Source organism: Salvelinus alpinus, chromosome 5 (assembly GCF_045679555.1).
Source record: "Salvelinus alpinus chromosome 5, SLU_Salpinus.1, whole genome shotgun sequence".
NCBI lineage: Eukaryota > Metazoa > Chordata > Actinopteri > Salmoniformes > Salmonidae > Salvelinus > Salvelinus alpinus.
The window spans coordinates 33,988,111-34,006,698 of NC_092090.1; the positions used below are offsets into that span (position 1 = coordinate 33,988,111).

Sequence of the window (18,588 nt, forward strand, 5' to 3'; positions counted from 1 at the left end):
AGAGAGCGGATCCCATCTGGCTCTAGCTTGTTACCGCCTGTGAAGTGAAGTGTGCAGGCTGTGTGTCAGAGATAATGGAGGCGCGTTAGACCTGCAGGGTAGAGGGGGCGTTACCGCAACGGAGGGGCTCCATGGACCTTGAGACCTACCTCGCAGCTGCAGGCAGGGCTCTCCTGGGACCAGCAGCAGGCGAAGCAGGATGGCGGACTTGGAGGGCTGGACTCCTGCTGGGGGTCCAACCAGGGATCCTACAGGCCCTGTGTTGTCTCTCCACATCAGGTGGTGGACTCCAGTGGTACTGTGGGTGGCTGTAGGGAGAACAGGAGAACAGGCCATCTGGACTGGGCTGCACTGTAGTGACCACAGAGGATTCAGTCACAGCTCTACTGAGAACTGCTACAATAAGAGCCTGTGTGGGCAAAACTAAAAACAAGTAAACAAAGAATGGCATGGGAGAATTTCCCTACACTCTTATCTATCTATTTAAAGTACTTTTTCCTTCTCTTTCTTCCGCCTTACTCTCCCTGCATTCTGTATCTCACCCTTTCTGCGGACCTCTTGGGATGGCTCTGCTTACATGAGTTTCTAAATCCTTTTTTGTGTTGCTTCATTTATTCATTCTTTGTCTTTGCGCTCCTGGCTTTGCCCAATTCAAAAGGAAAGCCGTGGGTCTGCAGAGAGGAGAACATTGGGAAAATAGCCTTTTGTTGTTCATTTGAAAGAACAGCTTCCAGTCTGACAAATGGCAGCACTCTGATAGGGAACGACAGGAGTCTGAATACACACACGGCTCTGAACACACTCCAACTCTGATCCTGCCAATGTTCTGATCTCAAGTGTGTCTTGCTGTGTGGTGAGGATAACCGGCAACAGTCTCAGCACTCCACCTCTCCCGTCAAACTCCAAATGGGAGCAGAGAAAGACAGGAGGGAAATAACGTAATTCCACACAAAACACAAAACCACCTTTTTCCTCATTCATTTCCATGACATTGGAACAGTTGCTGGAACAATAAACCTCCATCCATTCCTCGACAGCCTATTGGACATTGTGGGGGTTCTGAATGAGAGGACGTCTGGGTGCTATGAATGCTTATGTTGTGCTGTGTGTCCGACACTCTTGACCTGTATTCTTGTCGCAGTTTCCATGCACTTGTGCCCCTTGACCCTCTCCAGTGCAATAAGAGCTCAGGGCTGTGCCTGGGATCCCCATGGACTCTGGGTCCCCATGACCACTCCCTGTTCTTCCTCTGTTCAACAAGGGGCATTGTAGGGGAGCGTCACCTCCATGGAGAGCGGCCACGTGTTCCAGGCAGTCCAAACTGTCCTAATGCAGCGTGTGAGGACATGAGGAGATGGGGAGTGGAGGGGCAGACTGAAGGACCGTTGGGAGGGAGTGACACCATCCTCCTGCACAATTGCTCCACACCTCTATTGTTCAGCCAACTGTTAGGTATTGTGGACGGGTCAGGTTGGATTCAGCCCTGGGGGATAATATGCAGTGTTCCTGTGAGAGTTCTCCTGTCTGCAACGTGTTTTACAGGCTGAAAGAGGGCCTCTCTATGTACAATGCTGTGGGATAGACAGGGAGAGAGGGAGTTGTCTCATAAGTCTTTCGCCAGGTGTTTCAAGTTTTAATGTCACGTGCATAAGTACAGTGAAATGCCTTTCTTGCATGCTCTAAACACAACAATGCAGTAATCAATAACAATGTAATACTAAAAATAACATAAGGTAGAACAAAAACACACACAAAAAAAATCGAATCAAACTTTATTTGTCACATGCGCCGAATACAACAAGTGTAGATCTTACCGTGAAATCCTTACTTACAAGCCCTTAACCAACAGTGTAGTTCAAGAAGAGTTAAGAAAATATTTACCAAATGAACTAAAGTAAAAAAAATTGTATTTTTTTAAGTAACACAATAAAATAGCAACGAGGCTATATACAGGGGGTGTCGGTACCGAGTCAGTGTGCGGGGATACAGGTTAGTCGAGGTAATCTGCACATGTAGTTAGGGGTGAAGTGACACCACAATTGTCAGTTGACAATTTTTTGGGCTTTCCTCTGACACCGCCTAGTATATAGGTCCTGGATGGCAGGAAGCTTGGCCCCAGTGATGCACTGGGCCGTGCACCCTACCCTATGTAGTGCCTTATGGTCAGATGCCGAGCAGTTACCATACCAGGCTGTGATGCAACCAGTCAGGATGCTCTCGATGATGCAGATGTAGAACTTTTTGAGGATCTGGGGACCCATGCCAAATCATTTCAGTCTCCTGAGGGGGAAAAGGTGTTGTCGTGCACTCTTCACGACTGTCTTGGTGTGTTTGGACCATGAACGTGAAACTCTCGACCTGCTCCACTACAACCCCGTCGATGTTAATGGGGTGTGTTCGGCCCGCCTTTTCCTGTAGTCCACGATCAGCTCCTTTGTCTTGCTCACATTGAGGGCGAGGTTGTTGTCCTGGTACCACACTGCCAGGTCTCTGACCTCCTCCCTATAGGCTGTCTCATCATTGTCGGTGATCAGGCCTACCACTGTTGTGTCATCAGCAAACTTAATGATGGTGTTGGAGTCGTGTTTGGCCAGCAGTCGTGGGTGAACAGGGAGTACAGGAGGGGACTAAGCACACAACCCTGAGGGGCCCCAGTGTTGAGGATCAGTGTAGCAGACGTGTTATTGCCTACTCTTACCACTTGGGGGTGGCCCATCAGGAAGTCCAGGATCCAGTTGCACAGGGAGGTGTTTAGTTCCAAGGTCCTTAGCTTAGTGATGAGCTTTGTGAGCACTATGGTGTTGAACGCTGAGCTGCAGTCAATGAATAACATTCTCACATAGGTGTTCCTTTTGTCCAGGTGGAAAAGGGCGGTGTGGAGTGCAATTGAGATTGCGTCATCTGTGGATCTGTTCGGGCGGTATGCGAATTGGAGTGGGTCTAGTGTATCTGGGAGGATGCTGTTGATGTGAGCAATGACCAGCACCTCATTTTTACCGACGTGTGTGCTACATGGTGGTAATCATTTAGGCAGGTTACCTTCGCTTCCTTGGGCACAGGGACTATGGTGGTCTGCTTGAAACATGTAGGTATTACAGACTCGGTCAGGGAGAGGTTGAAAATGTCAGTGGACACTTGCCTGTTGGTCCGCGCATGCTTTGAGTACATGTCCTGGTAATCAGTCTGGCCCCGCGGCTTTGTGAATGTTCACATCGGCTACCGAGAGCGTTATCACACAGTCATCCAGAACAGCTGGTACTCTCATGCATGCTTCAGTGTAAAATACATTTAAAAGACATTTAGCTCGTCTGGTAGACTTGCGTCACTGGACAGCTCGTGGCTGGGTTTCCCTTTGTAGTCTGTAATAGTTTTCAAGCCTTGCCACATCTGACGAGCATCAGAGCCGGTGTAGTAAGATTCAATCTTAATCCTGTATTGACGTTTTGCTTGTTTGATGGTTCAGGAGGATAGAATTATGCTCAGATATGCCAAATGGAGGGCGGGGGAGAGCTTTGTATGCATCTCTGTGTGTGGAGTAAAGGTGGTCTAGAGTTTTTTCCCCTCTGGTTGCACATGTGACATGCTGGTAGAAATGAGGTCAAACGGATTTAAGTCTGCCTGCATTAATGTCCCCGGCCACTATCAATCAAATGTATTTATAAAGCCCTTCTTACATCAGCTGATGTCACAAAGTGCTGTACAGAAACCCAGCCTAAAACCCCAAACAGCAAGCAATGCAGGTGTAGAAGCACGGTGGCTAGGAAAAACTCCCTAGAAAGGCCAGAACCTAGGAAGAAACCTAGAGAGGAACCTATGAGGGGTGGCCAGTCCTCTTCTGGCTGTGCCGGGTGGAGATTATAACAGTACATGGCCACTAGGGAGCGCCGCTTCTGGATGAGCATTTTCTTGTTTGCGTATGGCCTTATACGTAATAAATAAATAAATAAATAAGAAAATAAGAAGAACACGAGAAAGTAAATAAGTAAGTATATTACATACAGGGTCAGCCAGTTCCAGTATCATATTTACAATGTGTAGGGATACTGGTGATAGAAGTAGATATGTATATGGGTGACTGGGCATCAGGATATATGATCAACAGAGAAGCAGCAGCTTGTATAATGATTGTATGTGAGTGGGTGTGTGTGTGTGTGTAGAGTCAGTATAAACGTATGTGCATATTATGTGTGTGTGAGCAAATTATGAATTGAGTGTGAGTGTGTAGGGCCCTGTGAGTGTGCATAGAGACAGCGCAAAAATACAAATAAAATCCAAGGGTCAACTCAGATAGTCTGTGTAGCCATTTTGTTAGCTATTTAGCAGTGTTATGGCTTGGGGATGGAAGCTGTTCAGGAGCCTGTTGGTGCCAGACTTGATGCACCTGTACCGCTTGCCATTGCAGAGAGAACAGCAGAGAGAACAGTCTATGTGTGGAAGGACGTCTGGGACAGAGGCCCTCTGTGTGTGGAGGTAGATCAGGCTAGGTGGGGTGGACGGACGAGGGTGACGGCAGCTGGTAAGGATCCTGTATGGACATAAGATCCAAAGCCCTTTCATGGATAATACTCTCCTCTCCTATGACTTGCAGCTTTGGGTCAATGCATGTCGCCATTGCCCTAGTCTACAGAGAGAAGCAGAATGTGGATAACAAACTCCTTTTACTCTTCTATATGAGTTCCATCCTCCCATTACCCCTGGAGTCCTGTAGGGCAGAGGGATGGACATATTCAGATGTAGTTACAGTATTATAGTAGAGTAGATACAGGTAGTTATGTAAAACCAGTGGAGATGGTAAAACCAGTGGAGAGGAATCACCGTGAGTAGTTCATTCTGACAATCTCTGGCTTTGTGGAGATTAAATGGCCTCTTCCACTAGTTGATTAGCAGAGCTCCCAGATGAGGAGCGTGAATGGCTCTTTCATACACTGTCCTCTATCTGTCTGTGTCTATGGGTGATGCCATAGAGACTTAGTGAGAGAGAGAGTCATTCCATAATCCACACAGAGAGTTGAGGAGGTGGTCAGGGAGCTGGAGCTGGGATAAAGGCAGTGATTGTAGCCCCTCTCCACCAGTCAACTAATGATGGACGAGGAGCTGGAGGTAGAGTCTCTCTGGCAGATGAAGGAAGTGAATGTCTCTCTCTGGTACTAGGAGTTCCCACCCAGCATTGATCCCCACTAGCCAGGACTCAGCAGGAGTCTATTATCTGGGAGATTACGTTTAAAGTCCTTCATTTTGTACGCATGGCTTTTTGAATGGCCCAGGCACAAAAGCCCTGATTGAGTTTCCATTGGCCATCTGAGTTGGACAGTAGCTCCCACACTTCTCCACCCTGACGTGGATAGAGACTGTGCATCATCCTGAACAAATTACAACGTCCTTTACCCTCTAACCTATCCCCTGTTCTCCTTCTCTTTCCTCTCTACGTTCCTCTTGGTATACTGATTTGATTTGATTTGACTGTATATAGTTGATATGTTGTGATAATAAACAGGCAGTGTTGTCAGGCAACAATAGAATAACCATATCCTTGCCATTATCTTGTTGTTGTCATGTATGTACTGAATAATGTTAACCCCATCCCCCCCAACACTAATGACTGCAACGTATCTTAGATCCCAATTCTCATACCTAGCAACAGTGCCATGATTACCGGCCACATCAGCATACATTCAAGTAGCTCTTCATATAACATTATATTAAAGCACACAGATGGCTGCCCACAGAGAAAGAGAAAGAGAGCGCGTTCCCTCCAGCTCCCTCCATCAGGGTAAACATCCTGGGTCAGAGGAACATCCTTTTCCCTCTCTCTCTGTGTGCCATTCCTGCTTCAGGACCAATCTGCTCCCAGGGGGCAACCCGAGACCAGTGGTGGAAAAATACCCAATTGTCATACTTGTGTAAAAGTAAAGATACCTTAATAGAAAATAACTCAAATAAAAGTGAAAGTCAGCAGGTAAAATACTACTTGAATAAAAGTATTTGGTTTTAAATATACTTAAGTATCAAAAGTAAATGTAATGGCTAAAATGTACTAAAAGTATAAGTATAAATCATTTCAAATTCCTTATATTAAGCAAACTATACGGCACAATTCATTTTTTATTTTTTACGGAGAGCGAGGGGTACACTCCAACACTCAAACAAAGCATTTATGTTTAGTGAATCCGCCAGATCAAGTAGTAGGGAAGACCAGGGATGTTCTCTTGATAAGTGTGTGAATTGGACCATTTTCCTGTCCTGCTAAGCATTCAAAATGTAACAAGTTATTTTGGTTGTCAGGGGAACTGTAGGAATGTAGTGAAGTACAAGTAAAAGTTGTCAAAAATAGAAATAGTAAAGTAAAGTACAGATACAAAAAAATACTTCAGTAGTACTTGAAAGTATTTTTACTTAAGTACTTTACACCACCACCACCTCCCATCACCTAACCAGCACCCCAAATCATCCCTTCACATCACTGGGTGTCATTACTATATGCAACAGCAGAGCCATGGTAGCTAGAGGAACAGGCTAGCTAGAAAAATCCCCTCAGCCTTAAGCAATTTATTTATCTATTTTTTTCCCCCTCATCAAGGTTGGGCAACTCCAGTCCTCAGGGGCCTGTTTGGTGTCACACGTTTTCTCCATCCCTAGCAAACACAGCTGATTAATCAAATTACAATCTGTAATTGATTATTGGAGTCAGGTGTGTTAGCTGGGTCAAAACTGTGACACCAATCAGGCCACCGAGGACTGGAATTGCCCAACCCTGCTTGATGATCGTTCTTTCTTTCTTTCTTTCTTTCTTTCTTTCTTTCTTTCTTTCTTTCTTTCTTTCTTTCTTTCTTTCTTTCTTTCTTTCTTTCTTTCTTTCTTTCTTTCATTCTTTCTTTCAGCAGTCCAGAGGCCAATATTATGTTGGTCAATTCTCATCCTAGGCTGGAGCGGGGTAATTGATTCCCCCTACAAGGTTATATTCCCTGGATGATATTGATCAATTAATTATGATGGATTTCCAATGGTGACTGTCCTTCTTAAGGCCGCTATTCAATCAGATCCGCTGTAGCTAACATCTGCCTAGGGTTGGTTTGATGGTGTCAGAAGGGGAACTGCTTTAGACCTGTTAAATCCACAAGTGGCTCCCGGCATTACAACTAAAGCGGACATTGCCATTGGCTGCATGGAGTCGCATTAACAGATGCAGCCCATGCAGCCCTGTTTACAAGTTGGAACACTGGAATGTGATATGTAATCTACACCTCGATTAAGCTGATAGAAACCCTCATCATTTAGTGGATTGATTTTTCAATTTGTGCGTAATCATGTCTATATAGCCTACACTTTCTCTTTCTGTATTTCTAACAAGAGTGGGGAGGGTGTGGCTTCGTGACCATGATCGCAAGAGCAGCTGCTCACCATTTGACGACTCCAATGCAGTTCCACCTCCTACACCGCCAAAACATCTGCTATGCGGGTGTCTGTTATCCCCGGTTAAAGGTTGATCTGATTGAATCTAGGCCTAAAGCTGAGATCCGCATTAGGAGAAACAGCACCACCGGCCGCCCCCGGCACTTAAGTTATTGTTTGGTTTATGAAACGGTGGCACGTGCAAGGATGTCCGTCTGTACATAGTTTGAAGTAAAGTCTTAGCTGTTGTAATATCGCAAACGAACGTGGCAGTTTCACTGCTACGGATTCCAACTTTAATGCCCAAGAGACGGATGAAATTACCTCTGCCGGCCTTGACAAGGTCCAATAGAGTCAAGAATAACAAGTTATAGTGGATGTGTTAGAAAAATACACAATATAAAAATGATTGGAACAAAACAACATCGCCTTCCCATAAGAGGGTGACATTTTTCTTAGTTTTCCACTTTTTCTCCGCAGCACACGGTCTTGACATGTGACCTGAGATTTGAAAACACTATTGTGGTGATGAAATTGTGATTTAAAAAAATAAACATTGCCATTGTCTTGTAAACTAGATTCTCGGTGAGCTAATGTGAACCATTGTCACTGCCTTGAACACAACAAAAAGACCATTGTGAATTTGTGACAAATCAGATAGGTCAGGATTCTTCTATTTTTAGATTCTAAAGAATCATCCAGCATCTTCTAATCTAATCAATCAATCGATCAATCAAATGTATTTTATAAAGCCCTTATTACATCAGCAGTTGTCACAAAGTGCTTATACAGATACCAAGCCTAAAACCCCAAAGAGCAAGCAATTGAGATGTCTCGACCTCTGAATGCTCGGCTATGAAAAGCCAACTGACATTTATTCCTGAGATGCTGACCTGTGTTGCACCCTCTATAACCACTGTGATTATTATTTGACCCTGCTGGTCATCTATTAAAGTTTCAACATCTTGAATTCCTATCTGGCACAGCCAGAGTAGAAAGGCAGGAGTGAGTAGAAAAGCAGGAACCTAGGAAGAAACCTAGAGAGGAACCAGGCTTTGAGGGGTGGCCAGTCCTCATCTGGCTGTGCCAGATAGGAATTCAAGATGTTGAAACTTTAATAGATGACCAGCAGGGTCAAATAATAATCACAGTGGTTATAGAGGGTGCAACACAGGTCAGCATCTCAGGAATAAATGTCAGTTGGCTTTTCATAGCCGAGCATTCAGAGGTCGAGACAGCAGGTGCGGTAGAGAGAGAGAGAGAGAGAAAGAGAGAGTCGAAACAGCACGTACGGTGAACAGGGTTCCATAGCCGCAGGCAGAACAGCAGAAACTGGACCGGGTGAACTGGGGACAGCCAGCAGTCGTCAGGACAGGTAGACCTGATGCATGGTCCTTGGGCTCAGGTCCAGAGAGAGGAGAAAGAGGAGAGGGGAGAGAGGAGAGAGGAGAGAGGAGAGAGATAGAGAGAGAGAGGAGAATTAGAGGGAGCATATCTAACATCACACAGGACACCAGGACAGGAGAATTATACCAGATATGACAGACTGACCCTAGCACATATATTTTGCAGCATAGACACTGGGGACTGAGACAGGGGGGGGCCGGGGGACACTGTGTGGCCCCATCCAAAGTTACCCCTGGACAGGGCCAACCATGTTGAGTACGCCGTGCTAGTGTATGAGTTAAGCTTTATGATAGTGTGTCCCATCCAGTGCCCCCCCCCCCCCCCCCCCCTTTGATTATCGTCGAACCGCTGAATAGAGGGCACAAGGTGAATTGATTTGAGAGGTGTCTTATTCCTCGGAAAAGGTATTTGATGAAAGACAGGAGAGGAAGGCCTGGTGGCAGAACAGAGCAGAGCAAAGTGTGCCGAATGACATTGATTTTCAGTTGGGGGAAGAAGAAGAGGAGAGAGAGAGGAGGCAATCTGTTGCTAAGCCTGGTCTCGTCCTTTATTAGACCTTGAGAGATAATAATAAGCCTGGTTGTCACGCCTCTCTTTCAGCTCCTGTAATTTCCGTGACTCACTGCATTTCTCCCCTTCGTCCTGTTTTCACAAAGGGCAGTTATCATTTCCAATTAGGCCGGTGTACATATGAAGCTCAGGGACCCAGAGGCATTTCAGTAAGAGCCCAACCTCCATTTGGAGTCCCATTGTGGCAATTATTCTGAGGGCTATTGGTTGGAAGAATGAGGGCACACAGGACGAAGCACCTGAACAAAGACAGCTGGAGAGGAGATGTCAACATTGACTGCACACACCCATCACTGCTGGACCACACACACACACCCGCACACACACACACGCACCTATGGTCCTTTACTATTTCAAAGGCGTATGCAAATTAGGCAAGCACAAAACCCCATCACGCATTTGTCACTAATTGAAGACATGTCAATTATGAATGTAGGAACATACAGAGCAGTGCCACTGTTAATCCCTGTGTGGTTGTGGTTTAAAAAGCTGCTCTGGCTTTAAGTGGCAGGACTCATATGGGAAACGGGGGGGGGGAGGAGAATTCTTCATTCTCTGTTATCGCATTATGACAGGCATTATCTCTCGCCAAACAACATGTCACACTGCAGTTATTGAAAAGCAAATTAGAATAATAATAAAAGAGGTCGCAAACATCAGCAGATTTTTCATATTAAAGCTGGCTGGTGAACTCTGTCTCGTAGTGCAATATGAAAACTGTTAGATCTAAACCCTGCTGTGCTCACTGCTGGAGATGAAACATGGAGGAGACTGGTTTAAATCAATGCAGAGTAACTTCTTACGTTTACACACATTTCTATGTGTGTGTGTGTGTGTGTGTGTGTGTGTGTGTGTCAGTGTGAAGGAGAGGACACGCCTGTCAAATCTCGAGTGAGTGGAAGCCCACCATATCACCACATCCACAGGGCAGTAATCAGGTTGCTGGCTGATTCTCCCGGTAATACTCTGTGGAGATCAGAACACTGATACATTCCACCACCGACACATTGTTTGCAATCTCAAGGAGAAGTATACACAAACAGAAACATAGACTCCGCACGCACGCACGCACGCACGCACGCACGCACGCACGCACGCACGCACGCACACACGCACACACACACACACACACACACACACACACACACACACACACACACACACACACACACACACACACACACAGAGAGAGAGAGACCTGGATTGCAATGAGATGTTTTTCCATTTCCCAGCACATTTAAACCAATATATTTCCTCAGTCACACACCCATTTCAAAATGCAATTGTAAGCCTGTGACCTCACTGTTCATATTTTACATCAGGATATAATGTAACACAGATGACTCCCGAGGTCTCATCCCATGTATTGAGGACAGATTGCCATGCACTGCTTTGTGGCAGCAGTATATGGATATCCATTATATATTGTATACTGTGAATTAGTTAGTAGGGATGCTTTATATTACTTTTTTCCATCTCCAGGAGCGATGGTTAAGTTATGCATGATGAATAATTCAAGGCTTCCGTCTGAAATTACAGTAGATTGTGATGATAATTGAATGAAGGTGCAGGACCTTCTCTGTGATTGTAACTGATGTGAGAGGAGGGACCATTCGTTTTTAAAGCACATCTTGCCATATTCATCTTCTCATTATTCATATTTTCCAAAGGAATCTGCTCCACTCACTCTCTCTTGCACACATGCTCACACACACAGACATACATGTGATGTGCGCACGTGCGCACGCCGCACACTCACACGCACGGACGCACGCACACACGCACAAGCAAACAAAGATGTACAGATATCCAGTGCTTGGCTGCTTTCTCTGTGTCTGTGGTGAATCAGAGGGGAAATAAATAACAGCTTGTTTGGAGTGAGGATCCAGGCTTCTCATTACCAACACAGTCCCCGTGACCTCACCACCCCAGCACGCTAATGCTGAGAGACACAACAGGAGGGAGGGAGGACAGAGGAGAGAGGGAGTGGAAAGGGAGGGATGGCCTGTACTAGGCAACCATCCCCTGCTTCTTATTACAGTGGCACCTTGGCCAAATCACTTACAAAAATCAGTCAGACACCAGGCAGGCAGGCTGAGCCATCAGCCAGCTGTGGCTTTTGGAAGAGAGCAGGTGATGTGATGAGGCCAGGCCAGAGAGATAACTGAATGGTTCCTCTCAGGAGTGTCCCCAGCTATTGATTGGTGCATGGGCTGGCTGAGCACAAGTCCCAAATGATCTCCACCAAGCCCTGTGAGTGTCTGTTAACCAATACCAGTTGCAGCGAGCCAGGTGAAGAAGCAGAACCACAGACAACTGTGGTGACAAAGACATGTGTATTAGGGTGTCCTCCGGCTCAGAACAGAGTGTATATTTTCCACAAGTGCTGGGTTCGGAAGCTGTACTGTGTAACATTTGGATATCTAATTTCTTGAGAACAGGAGACTGATCCTCCTGTTTGTTTGTATGATGAAGGGGGGGGGGGGGGGTGTCAGTGCATACTGTACGTGTGTGTGTGTCCAACAGAAGCCATTGTCCAGTCTCCCTGGCCAGTGATTGACTGTGCCGCTGAGTATAGCTGACAGTCCTCCGGCGTTGACCTGAGCCCTGTGCATCGATAAACAAGCCTAGCTAGGCTTGTACTACTCTAATCAGGCCTCCCGTAGCAGCACAACACACTCTGAATCACAGCACAGGGACAGACCTACAGAGAACAAAGACTACGGGACCACTGGGGAGCTCTGTGTGGGTTCCGTAGGTGTGTGAGTGGCTGTGTTGCTACCTTTGCATGGAGCATATTTGTAGCAGAAGCGTAGGGGAAGGATGTTCAGCAGAGAATTAAACAGAGAATCAACTCTGCATGACTGACTCAAGAGAGACGCAACAGAGAGATTTATGAAAATAGTTGGTCAACGCCTGTGCGATGCCGATCAATATTTTGCAATCATGCAAGACAGTACGAGATCCTGTCTCTAGGAGTGTGAACAATGTAAAGCTGAGGAAAGGTCTGTATTACAGTAACTCAAGTTTTGGGGAAAGGGGAAACAAGTGATAATCATCCTGCCTGCTAGTGATGAGTCCTGAGTACGGTGTCTGCGGTTGACCGTCCAGCAGATGGCAGTGTCTTTCTTCCTTGTCTGTCCAATGAGCAGCTCTCGCTGGTAGGAACCCTTGGACATTCATCAACAACATCACCATGCAAGCTAGAGATTATCAGTACAGGCTAAACCATCTAAAGAGAAATTCTATTCATCTCTCCTCCTCTGCTGATCTAACAATGGGGGCAGGTTAGGAGGCTTATTACCAATCTGTACAGTAGCAGAAGATGAATAGTACTAGTCAGAGAAAGGTTGTTATAAAAGCAATCCACCACTCAGCTACATAAGTGCTGACCCTGAGTGCCCTTCCTGTCCTTCCCCCTGTCCCCAGGTCAGTTAGTCAGCCCCATGTGCAGGGCCGGCACCAGGCATAAGCGACATAAGCGGTCGCTTAGGGCCCCAGGCCGCTAGGGGGCCCCGACCCAGTCGGGGTCTCAACTTACTGTTGAGAGTTAGAATAGTAGAATACACAAGGTGCAATTTCAAAATTCGGTTGTGCATCAGCAATTTTTCTCTTGTTATGTCAGTCACTAACAGTCATTAAATTAGCAATGTCAGCTAACAATTTTTATATTGGTAAATTTGTCTAGCCAGCTATCTAAACTTGTAGTAATCATGACCGAATACCGACCAACACGCAGGGCAAATGCCCAAGGTCCCTGACCTCCAGGGGGCACCCATTGATTTTGTTAGTCACTCTCACTCAGACAACATTAACATGGCAAAAGTCATGTCAAAATGTGTAGAATTGCAGGAAATTAGTTTTAAAACTGAACATTTTAAATTTTCTCTCTGCCCCATGGCAACATGTAGAACTGCAGAAAATATACTTTAAAACGAAAAAGTAAATGATCCGCCATCAAGAGGGGTCCTCTAAAAGGTTTAGCTGTGAGGAGTGGTGTAGTGCTATGTTTTTAGGTGCAGGAGCGAGAAAAATGTAAGTAAATGAAGTCATCATTTCTCATAGTTTGTACCGACAGATGTAGCCTATTGAACTTCACTATAGAATATCCATAAAATGCATCCTCCAAATCTCTAAGGGCTCCCTGTGCTTAATTACAGGGATTCAATTAGCGCTACCTCCTCTTAACTAATAAGATCCCTATGTTATGTTCCCTAGTATTTTGCCCCTTGACCACCTGGTCATGGTCACCATACTGGAAACTCAGGCTGGAGAGGGAGATGGTCATGTCAAATCAAATCAAATCAAATTTGTCACATGCGCCGAATACAACAGGTGTAGACCTTACAGTAAAATGCTTACTTACAAGCCCTTAACCAACAATGCAGTTTTAAGAAAACACCTAAAAAAAGTAAGAGATAAGAATAACAAATGATTAAAGAGCAGCATTAAATAACAATAGCGGGGCTATATACAGGGGGTACCGGTACAGAGTCAATGTGCGGGGGCACCGGTGTTGAGATAATCGAGGTAATGTGTACATGTAGGTAGAGTAATTGAAGTGACTATGCATAGACAATAACAGAGCGTAGCAGCAGTGGGGGGGGGGGGGGTTAGGAGGGGAAATGCAAATAGTCTGGGTAGCCATTTGATTAGCTGTTCAGGAGTCTTATGGATTGGGGGTAGAAACTATTTAGGAGCCTCTTGGACCTAGACTTGGCGCTCTGGGACCGCTTTCCTTGCGGTAGCAGAGAGAACAGTCTATGAGTGGCTGGAGTCTTTGACAATTTTTAGGGCCTCTGACACCGCCTGGCATAGAGGTCCTGGATGTACTGGGCCATACGCACTACCCTCTGTAGTGACTTGCGGTTGGAGGCCGAGCAGTTGCCATACCAGGCAGTGATGCAACCCGTCAGGATGCTCTCGATGGTGCAGCTGTAAAAGCTTTTGAGAATCTGAGAACCCATGCCAAGTCTCCTGAGGGGGAATAGATTTTGTTGTGCCTTCTTCACGACTGTCTTGGTGTGCTTGGACCATGTTAGTTTGTTGGTGATGTGAACGCCAAGGAACTTGAAGCTCTCAACGTGCTCCACTACAGCCCCGTCGATGAGAATGGGGGCATGCTGGGTCCTCCTTTTCCTGTAGTCCACAATCATCTCCTTTGTCTTGCTCACATTGAGGAAGAGGTTGTTGTCCTTGCACCACATGATCAGGTCTCGGGCCTCTTCCGAGGCTGTTTCATTGTTATCGGTGATCAGGCCTACCACTGTTGTGTCATCAGCAAACGTAATTATGGTGTTGGAGTCGTGCCTGGCTGTGCAGTCATGAGTGAACAGGGAGTACAGGAGGGGACTGAGCGCACACCCCTGAGGGGACCCCGTGTTGAGGATCAGTGTGGCGGATGTGTTGTTACCTACTCTTACCACCTGGGGGTGGCCCGTCAGGAAGTCCAGGATCCAGTTGCACAGGGAGGAGTTTAGTCCCAGGGTCCTTAGCGATGCGCTTTGAGGGCACTATGGTGTTGAATGCAGAGCTGTAGTCAATGAATAGCATTCTCACATAGGTGTTCCTTTTGTCCAGGTGTGAAAGGGCAGTGTGGAGTGCAATAGAGATTGCATCATCTGTGGATTTGGTGGTGCGGTATGCAAATTGGAGTGGGTCTACCGTTTCTGGGATAATGCTGTTGATGTGAGCCATAACCAGCCAACCCGTGCTACGGGTTGGTAGTCATTTAGGCACATTACCTTAGTGTTCTTGGCCACAGGTGGTCTGCTTGAAACATGTTGGTATTACAGACTCAGACAGGGAGAAGTTGAAAATGTCAGTGAAGACACTTGCCAGTTGGTAAGCGCATGCTCGGAGTACACGTCCTGGTAATCCATCTGGCCCTGCAGCCTTGTGAATGTTGACCTGTTTAAAGGTCTTACTCACATCGGCTGCGGAGAGAGTGATTACACAGTCGTCCGGAACAGCTGACGCTCTCATGCATGTTTCAGTGTTACTTGCCTCGAAGCGAGCATAGAAGTAATTTAGCTGTGCTTCCCTTTGTAGTCTGTAATAGTTTGCAGGCCCTGCCACATCTGACGAGCGTCGAAGCCGGTGTAGTATGATTCAGTCTTAGTCCTGTATTGACGCTTTGCCTGTTTGATGGTTCGTCGGAGGGCATAGTGGGATTTCTTATAAGCTTCCGGGTTAGAGTCCCGCTCCTTGAATGCGGCAGCGCTACCCTTTTGCTCAGTGCGAATGTTGCCTGTAATCCATGGCTTCTGGTTGGGGTATGTACGCACAGTCACTCGATGCACTTATTGATAAAGCCAGTGACTGATGTGGTGTACTCCTCAATGCTATCGGAAGAATCCCGGAACATATTCCAGTCTGTGCTAGCAAAACAGTCCTGTAGTTTAGCATCTGCTTCATCTGACAACTTTTTTATTGACTGATAAGCAGGAATCAGGAGGATAGAATTAAGGTCAGATTTGCCAAATGGAGGGCGGGGGAGAGCTTTGTATGCGTCTCTGTGTGTGGAGTAAAGGTGGGTTAGAATTTTTTTCCCTCTGGTTGCACATTTAACATGCTGATAGAAATGAGGTAAAACTGATTTAAGTTTCCCTGAATTAAAGTCCCCGGCCACTAGGAGTGCTGTCTCTGGACGAGCATTTTCCTGTTTGATTATGGCGCTATACAGCTCATTGAGTGCGGTTTTAGTGCCAGCATCTGTCTGTGGTGGTGTGTAGACAGCTATGAAAAATACAGATGTAAACTCTCTAGGTAGATGGTGTGGTCTACAGCTTATCATAAGATACTCTACCTCAGGCGAGCAAAACCTCGAGACTTCCTTAGATATCGTGCACCAGCTGTTGTTTACATAAATGTATAGGCCCCTGCCCCGTGTCTTACCAGAGGCTGCTGTTCTGTCCTGCTGATAAAGTGTATAACCCGACAGCTGTATGTTCTTAATGTCGTCGTTCAGCAACGACTCGGTAAAACATAAGATATTACAGTTTTTAATGTCCCGTTGGTAGGATAAACATGCTTTCAGTTCGTCCCATTTATTTTCCAGCTATTGAACATTAGCTAGCAGGACGGAGGGCAAGGTCAGTTTAGCCACTCGTTGTCTGATCCTCACAAGGCACCCTGATCTCTTTCCGCAAAATCTTCACTTCCTCCTCCAGCGAATAACGGGGATCTGGGCCTGGTCGAGTGTCTGTATTATATCCCTCCCGTCCAACTCATTGAAGAAGATCTCTTCGTCCAGTTTGAGGTGAATAATCGCAGTTCTGATGTCCAGAGGCAATTTTCTGTCATCAGAGACAGTAGCAGCAACATCATGTACAAAGCAAGTTACGAACAACGTGAAAAAACAAACAAAATAGCATGGTTGGTTAAGAGCCGATAAGACGGCAGCCCTCCCATCGGCGCCATGTTAATGGATTATGGAGAGGTATAGAGATCATCAGATCACCCTTCTTCTATAACAGGGTTTTATAGAGTTTGGCCTGTGGGTGGTTTTATTTGGCCCCCAAATAAATCGTATTATTAGTATTATTTTTTAAATTGCTGAATTTTCATTGTTGGACATAAAAGACTGTAAAAACACCAAGAAATCAGCTCCATCTGATTTTAATTGTGGAAATCTGTTCCCAACTATTCCCACGCATAATAGAGAGATACGTGATTATTTACAAATGTAAGCAAGGTTTGAAATGATTGTTATAATCAAATATTATATCTGTTTGTGCGTCTAACGGTCAATTTGCAGTTTCCAAATGATTTGTAATTATTTTCCGACCCCCTGAACATCCGCTCAAGAAGAATTTGGCCAGCGGCTGAATCTAGTTAATGATCACTGCTCTATAATAACATCATGACCCCACATCCAGCCCTCTCGGCATCTGTGGATGTGGATGATGCAATCAGCAGCAATAACATCACTCCACTGATTCATGGGTAAAGCCATGGGATTAAACACAGAACCCAGGGCAGAAGGGTTCTCCTTCTCCTTACCTCATCGTCCAACAACAACAGCTCCCCTCCAGGCTCTCACCAGTCTCCACTCTTCAGTCCCAGAGTGGGGCTTAAGGAGGGGCTTGGGGCTTGGCTGTCCACCAGAGGTCTGTTTGTGCCAACCAGGCTGGGGATTAGCTCTCTGCTCTTTGGGATTCTCTCAGGCCCCCAGGACAGGAACCCTCGTCTCTAGAGAGCGATAGAGAGATGGAGACACACAACAACAACAACAAAAACACATTCTCACATTCTCATTCCATCACTCTGGAGAACATCTGTGGACTACTTACTGTAAGTCTATGACAGTAAGCAGAACGTCCAAATAAACCAAGAGTGACGAGATAGCCATAGATGAGGTGAGTAACGTCTATTTGTAGATGCTGGTTTTCATGGTTAGCGTGTCAGTAAAATAAAAAGGAGTAACAGTCACCAGCATGTATCATATTATCTAACATGTCAGTGACTATGGGTGTTTATTGTATGTTCTGTATATGTTAATACACAAAACCCTGGAACCTACAGTGGAAGTCATTCTATCTGAGTGAGTATGTCAGATCATGTTGGCTTGGTTTTATTCAGCAGCGATGGGGCCATTAGTAAACACACATACGACCTGGGGCTGAAGGGGGGGGGGGGGGGGGGGGGAGAGCGAGAGAGAGATGGAAGGAGGGAGGGACTACAGGATGGAGGGAGGGAGAGATGGAGGGATGGATTGAGGGAAGGATGGATGGAGGACAGGAGAGAGGGAGGGATGGAAGGAGGGAGGGACTATGGGATGGATTGAGGGATGGAGATGGAGGGATGGATGGAAGGATGGAAGGAGGGAGGGACTACAGGATGGAGGGATGGAGAGATGAAAGAATAGAGGGAGGGAGGGAGGAACTATGGGATGGATTGAGGGAAGGATAGATGGAGGGAGGCAGTGCTTCATTTGTAAATCGTGAGGTCCCAGAACACATAGTGGGGGGTTTTATCCAGGGGGCTCTGAGGTCCCAGAACACATAGTGGGGGGTTTTATCCGGGGGGCTCTGAGGTATCGGAACACATTGAGAAAAAAAGTGTCCAACACAACATAGCAGCCAAGTAGCCTACTATCTATGGTGGTGAAACGGACAGCCCTCTCCAAGGTGCTAATTCATTCAAAGCATTTTAGACGTCACTGCAGTATGCACACATACTTGAGTATAGCTTCGGGGCTTACACAAGTCCCAATTTCTT

At 46.1% G+C, this 18,588-nt stretch overlaps 1 protein-coding gene across 2 annotated transcripts in view; it reads right to left on the reverse strand.

The window, feature by feature from the left end:
• Positions 1-17,952, reverse strand: part of cilp (cartilage intermediate layer protein, nucleotide pyrophosphohydrolase) — a 56,614-nt gene extending 38,662 nt beyond the window's left edge. Inside the window, exons 1-3 of one of the 2 annotated variants that reach the window (XM_071401508.1) lie at positions 17,371-17,952; positions 8,682-8,789; positions 150-308 (exon numbers count right to left, since the gene is read on the reverse strand). The gene's annotated coding sequence lies outside the window, so the exon portion shown is untranslated. Of the gene's footprint in view, positions 1-149; positions 309-8,681; positions 8,891-17,370 lie in introns of those variants that run through there. The other variant, XM_071401509.1, reaches the window with a different exon arrangement.
• Between the last annotated feature and the right edge of the window lie 636 nt (positions 17,953-18,588).